Source organism: Lygodium microphyllum, chromosome 28 (assembly GCF_053477565.2).
Source record: "Lygodium microphyllum isolate KBCC chromosome 28, Lygodium_microphyllum_v1.1.10, whole genome shotgun sequence".
In the NCBI taxonomy this organism is placed as follows: Eukaryota; Viridiplantae; Streptophyta; class Polypodiopsida; order Schizaeales; family Lygodiaceae; genus Lygodium; species Lygodium microphyllum.
In genome coordinates, this window is record NC_141162.1 from 61,092,925 (window position 1) to 61,100,170 (window position 7,246).

Here is a 7,246-nt window from a genome sequence, read left to right on the forward strand (position 1 = left end):
GTGCTAGCATTCTAGTCAAAATGGCCACATTTCTAAAAATATCTTTAAAAATAATACTGAAATTAGAAATGAGAAAAAGCAATAAGGCAATTATGCATCTAGCCACAGAAACAATGATGATAGAAGTGAATAGTTGTTTGCTATGCAATACTTTATAAATACTATGACTACTCAATGTGTAATTCATAGGTCATTTAAAACATGAAAAAGTTATGGTAAATCATGAATGCAAGGATATTTTTATTTCAAATAAACTACTTATATGTAAATATATCAAAAAAAGACTTGCCTCAGTATTATTGGAATGAAGTAGTTGCTACTACTATATACATTATGAACAGGATATCCATTGCTGGTGTACATGGTATGACACCCAAATAGAATTTTACTAGTAGAAAGCTAAATTTATCCCATTTGGAAGTATGCATTGCTTATGTGCATATTATTGATGAGTTACACAGCATTAAATTGGGTCCCAAAGTAGATAAATGTATATTTGTGGGATATTCTCTTAAGAAAGAGGGATATAGATTTTATAATCCTATTACACATGATCTAAGAGTTACGGATATATATATTTTTTGAAATGAGTAGTTGATATAGTACTATGCAAAATGGAGTTGGGGTTGATGAGCATGAGAGTGTGGTTATGTAGAAAACAAGTTAGTAATCATAGATATTGCATGGACTACAAGAGTCTCCTAGCCATGGTTCTATTCATAGACCTCGGAGTGACAGATTGAGATCATAGGCTATTGCACCAAGTACATTCTAGATGTCAAGAAAAGATAAAGAGAAAAATGGAGACTCACCTATTATTATAGATGTATCATCGAGTTTCTCTCATATTAATGTTGATTTAGATGGCTCTAAGTAGAGCTTGGATGAGGAGTTTGGGATTCCTTCTATTAAAACACTTAGTGTGCAGAAGGCACAAGAGGATGCTAAAGCACTTAGTAGTGATCCAAGTCCACAGAAGTTAAGTACAGTAAAACAAGCCAATGCAGCAATTGACATATGATAGTGACATAGCTCATCACTATACATATATGAGTAAGATTATGTAGGATGTGGAACCCACTTGTTTTGAGGATATGCTAGGTAATGAATATTGGGATCGTGCTACAGATAAAGAAATGGTTGCACTTATGGATAATGACACGTGGTATTTAGTGCCTTTACCTAAAGGCAAGAGGAAGTTTATATGGAGAAGCCACCTAGTTATGTAAACGAGAGTCATCCAAATTATGTAATAGGCTTTGTAAGGCCTTGTATGGGCTGAAGCAAGCACCTAGGTTCTGACATGACAGGATTAGAGAATATCTTGTCAACATTAGATTTTGTAGAAGAGCAGAGGGCTAATCACTCACTCTATGTATTATGAGAGTGATGCAAATATTGTGGTCATTACTATATATGCGGATGATTTCATCATTATGGATGATAGTATGACAGAGATTGACAATGTGAATTATCTTCTCAAGACCAAATTTGAGATGAAGGATCTAGGAGAGTTGTGTTATTTTCTTTGCATAGAGATAATTAGGACTCCAAAGTGTATATGGCTGTCATAGAGACAATATCCATTGGATATGCTAAAGTATGGTATAGGCTTATCTAGTACAAAGACAAAGTACAAAGGTGTTGCAATTACAGTATGTAAGGTAGCTTGGTTATGCAAGCTACTTGGTAATTTGGGGATGGAGGTGGATAAGAAGGTTATCATCTACTATGATAACCTTAGTAACATTCAATTGGCTAGGAACCTAGTATATTATGTGTAGACCAAACACATAGAGGTCCAATACCATTTCATTTGGAAGTGAGTTTTGGTATGTGATATTGACTTGGCTTATGTCAGCAGCACAGAGGATCAAGCCACTAACATTTTCACCAAGGCCTTGGGATCTAAGAATCTTCAAGGCTTTAAGACTAAGCTTGGAGTGTTCACGATCTCATGTTGAGCTCAAGGGGAGTGTTGAGATATAGAGCTCTACATGAACGGTCATCCATTACGTGCCTTGGTGATACGAAAAGATGTTATTTACTAGCATGTTAGGTGATCGACATGAGGATATGCCAATGATTCTTAATTGAAGAATACATGTCACTGGCATCTAAAGTTTCTTAGTGAAATGCTATTGCAAAACACATAAAGGCTAAGAAGTCTTGGGAGTTTACACAAAGTAAAGTGTTGTATTAGCTAGATGTGAGCATTATAGATAATATGATGGACTATTTTCAAGAATCTAAAATCCTCTCTATTTCTTAGAATAATTTGACAAGGTTATTTGAGCTAAAAACAAAAACTAGAAAGCTATAGCTCAAGTTAAAGCTAAGTCAAGTTAAAAGAGGAAACGTTTCCATTATCAATGGTTGCATTAAAGATCAAGAGTATTGTGGAAGCCCTTGGATCCATTAATGTAGCAATTGATGGTAATGATGTTATGTGAGCGTGTTAAGATGGACTTGGAGATAAGTACCAAAGCTTTAGGTTATCTATGAATACCAAGGATGATATCATTGACTTTGTGGATTTGATTTCCATACTAATACTAAGGAGAAGAATCTTGGATTGGAGTTCTCTACTTTTCAAAGTAAGAGCAAGTATAAACATGTATTTTACTCTACTAGCAAAGGGAGAGGTCTTGGCCAAGGCCAAGATGGTGGTCATGGTCAAATTTATAGTGCCTAACAAAATAGGAGAGGGTAGTCCCAAGGAGGGCGGAGCCACAAGTTTATCGACAACAATGGAATTCTTATGATAATAGGAAATGCTAGCATTATGGTGAGAAAGTTCATACTTCAATACTTGTTTCAAAAAGAGGACTAAAATTAAAAATAAAAAATAGTAAAATAGTCGTACCTTCCATTAGCAAAATAATGATGACAAAAGTGATCAACTCTTTATCATGCAACATTTCATGTATACTATTACCACTAATGGTTCATTTAAGAAATATGTATGGTATTAGACTTAGGTGCCTCTAACCACATGACTTCTTGAGGAGAGTGGTTTTGAGAGATGTGCAATCTAGAGTCTTCATGCTATGTGAATAGGGGATGATACAACCCATCCCATTACTCATATTGAAAATGTTTCCTTGAGAATGCAAGATAGTAAAATGAAGTACCTGGTTGATGTGTTGTAGTATCAAATATAACTAAGAGATTAGTTTTGGTTAGTCAAATGATGGAACAAATATTACAGCCTTGGTTTACATATAATGTTTGTTATGTGGAGAACCCTAGAAATGATTGCAAGTTGATTACAAAATGTAACCATACTAGAAAATTTTTTACTCTTGATGTAGGTCTACATGAAATGGATTGCTATGTACTCACAAGGTCTAAATCTTATGGCTAACATTAAAATTTTGCATAAGAAAATTAGTCGTGTAAATGTATAGCATTTGAAAGATATATACTCAAAATAGATTGTGGATGGCTTATCAAAGGTTTGAGTTGATGGGATACATAAGGTATGTACAATATGTGAATTTGGAAAGCAAACAAGGCATGCATTTCCACATGAAAAGCATGTATGCAAGAAGCCATCTAAGCTGATATATTTTGATGTGTGGGGTCCTACAAAGACTACAACTATAAGTGGTTGCAAGTATTATGAAGGAATACTAGTATTTGCAATAGCCTTTAAATACTTATCCAAGTGTTAGAGGCAATTTTGGCATGGGTTGATTCATCTTTTTTATATAAAAATATCTAAATGATATGCAACATTGATGTCACACTAACAATTGAAGACAATACATCGAAATTCAAAAAATGAGGAATCCAGAAGTACTCACTCTTCTTTTGCATATTAAAACTCAAAAAGTTCTTTATAAATAATTTCATTGAAAATTATTTGTATATTATAATTCAATTACTTGTGTTCATGGTTAGCAAGGTTGCTTTGGCATTTTCTCACATATAGCTCATGGAGTCGCATTGAGAAGGAAACAATTGATTACTTCTTTGGCTAAGGGTAAAACTTGCATGCCTAGATACATGAGCCGCTTCTTAGTTATAAGTATACTAAAATAGATCTTGAAGTTATTCCATTCAATATTTTCTATGACACAACCATTGATCACATGCATTCATGTTTAGTAAGGTTAATGAGAAAAATCTACTAAGGAAGCTGTGCTTGAGCTCTTGGGAAAAGTCTTGGGGGCAAGCATAGTAGCAATCCCCTAGACACATGGTTGAAGTGTCCACTTGTCACCTACAAGGAACCTGTCCTACTAGTTCTAATCTTGAGCTACATGGATGTACAACATACAATGGGAAATGCAACAAAAGAGGATTGTAGATGTAGGCCAAGTATGTCTTGATGCCAATGGGATGGCCAAATCAAAGAAAACTAGAGATATTATGGATTTGGAGTACACTATTGTGGTGCATTAGGAGAACTATGATATACCTGAGATTGTGAAGGCACTTCACAATGATTTGTATTCTTTTAATGCTTGCATCAAGGTTGATCAGAGTGGGGAGAAGGTCTATAAAGAAGTAGCTTCTTTCTCTCTCCCATGATTCAAGCAAAGCGTTTAGTTAATAAAAAATAGTTGACAAGGCATTGGAAGAACCAACTTACCTTCCTGTGTAGTAGTCCAAAATCTTGAAGGATTGAATTGTAAACAAGAATGAGAGAGAGAGAAAGAGAGAGAGAGATGAAGCAACCAAGAGCACATATACAATGAAGACTTGAGCACATAGAATTAGCACTAAATCTTGTTCTTTTTTTAATTCTTGTTTTACACACTAGAACTTCACCTGCACAGCATGATAAAATACTAACATGAAAGTACTAGAACATGTATGGGTGGACTCACTAAGTGTGAACTTTCTAAGAATAGATAAGGTGGAACAATAAATCTTCCATTACAAAGAGTGAAGTATTCTAATGCAGTCTAGTTATAGAATCACTAGCATATCCTCCATGTCAATCACCTAATGTGCCAATGTGTAAAATCCTACCATATCAACTTGGCATGTAGTGGATACTAGCTTGTGTGAAGCTTGATATCTAAACACTCCCCCTCAAGCTCAACATGAGATCATGTACTGTTAAAAGTATAGTCCTAAAGTGGCAGAGGTTCTTATCTCCCAAGGCATTTGTAAAAATATATGCACTCTGATCCTATGTATTAACATAAACCAAGTCAATATTATGTGTTAGAACTCGCTCTCTAATGAAATGATAATGGATCTCTATGTATTTGGTTTGTGCATGATACACTAGGTTCTTGCCCAAATGAATGCTACTAAGATTATCATAGTAGATGATAACCTTCTTGTTCACATGTAGCCCCAAATCACCAAGTTGCTTGTGTAGCTAAGCTACCTCACATACTACAACTACAACACCCCTGTACTCTACCTTAATACTAGATAATGCAAGTGTGGGTTGTTTCTTGTCCACCTGTAGCTCCAAATCACCAAGTAGCTTGCATAGCTAAGCTACCTCACATGCTGCAACTATAGCACCCCTATACTCTACCTCAATACTAGATAGTACAAGTATAGGTTGTTTCTTGCTACTCCAAATAACAACACCACTCCTAAAGGAAAACATGAATCCACTCATAGACCTCCTATCTGAAATACTACTAGCCCAATTTACATTTGTATAACCATGTAAGTTTAAGGGTATACATGTTGCATAGAACAAGGCATAGTCAAGTGTAGACCTAACATAGCGTAATGTGTAATGCACTACATCCAAAGGTGGCTTTCATGGAAGCTACATGAATTGTCTCTCAAAACCAATTGTATAGTTTAGATCTAGCCTAGTGATTGTCAAATAAATAAGGTTGTCAACAATATTTCTATACATCGTAATATACTTAATCATATCATCCTCATGTACATTAAGCTTAGCATTGATATCTAGAGGTGTTGAGATTGGCTTACAATCAGATGTAGCATACTTTTTTAACATATCCATTTGAGCATATTGTCTAGTGATAGCCATATACCCTTTGGAATTTTTATTGTTTCTATACCAAGAAAATAGTGCAACTCTCTTAAATTCTTCATTTTAAACATAGCCTTAAAAAGACTCTTCATATGGTCAATATCCATCTTACTATCACCCACAATAATAAAGTCATCTACAATATATAATAACGACCACAACACCCACATCTCTCTTACATATATGAAGTGAGTAATCAGCTTGTGCTCTATAGAGTCCAATGCTAATAAGATATTTTGCAATCCTCTCATGTAATGCCCTAGGTGCTTGCTTCAGTCCATATAAGGTCTTATGAAGCATGCATATATAATCAAGATAACTCTCATTGATATAACCACATGGCTACTTGACAAAAACTTCTTCTTGCAACTCCCTATGTAAGAATACATTTCTAACATCCATCCAATACATGAACAAACCCTTTGATGTAGCCACTTTTATGACAACCCTCATAGTAGCCATTTTAGTTGTTGGAGAAAAAGTCTCCTCATAATCAATACTATTATTTTGTGCATACCCTTTGGTAAGCAAGCCTTACCTTATAGTGCTCAACTAACCTATGTGACTTATGCTTTATCTTGTAAACATATTTGCAGCCAATAGTTACATTGCCTTCACATAAAGGCACCTAATCTTATGTGTCATTTGCCTTAAGTGCACCCATTTTTTCATCTATCGAATTATCCCAATGCTCATTATCCATTGTATTCTCAAAAGCAGTGGGCTATATATCTTGCACAACCTTAGCAATATATGTATAGTGATGAGCTACATAGCTATTGCATGTCAATCGCTACATGGGCTTTCATACTCTTGTTGACTTGCATGGACTTGGACCACTACTAAGTGCCTTAGTATCCTCTTGCACCTTCCTCACATCAGGTGTCTTAATAGATGAAATCCCAAACTCTCTTTATTCAAGCTTTGCTTAGAACCATATGAATCTACATCAATGTGAGAGAAATTTGATCATACATCATTCATAATAGGTGAGTCCCATACCTTCTTACCTTTCCTTGACACTTGTGATGTACTTGGTGGAGTGACATGTGACTGTAATCAATAACTCCAAGGTCTATCAATAGACCCGTGACTAGGAGACTCCTCTGACCCACTCAATGTATGTGCTTGTTGATATGTTTTTTTTGCATAGTCATACTCTCGTGCATATCAATCCTAACTATATCATGCACACTACCATGCAAACTTCTCATTTCATCAAAGATAACATTCTTCTAGCTCTTTACTCACCTACAATAGGGT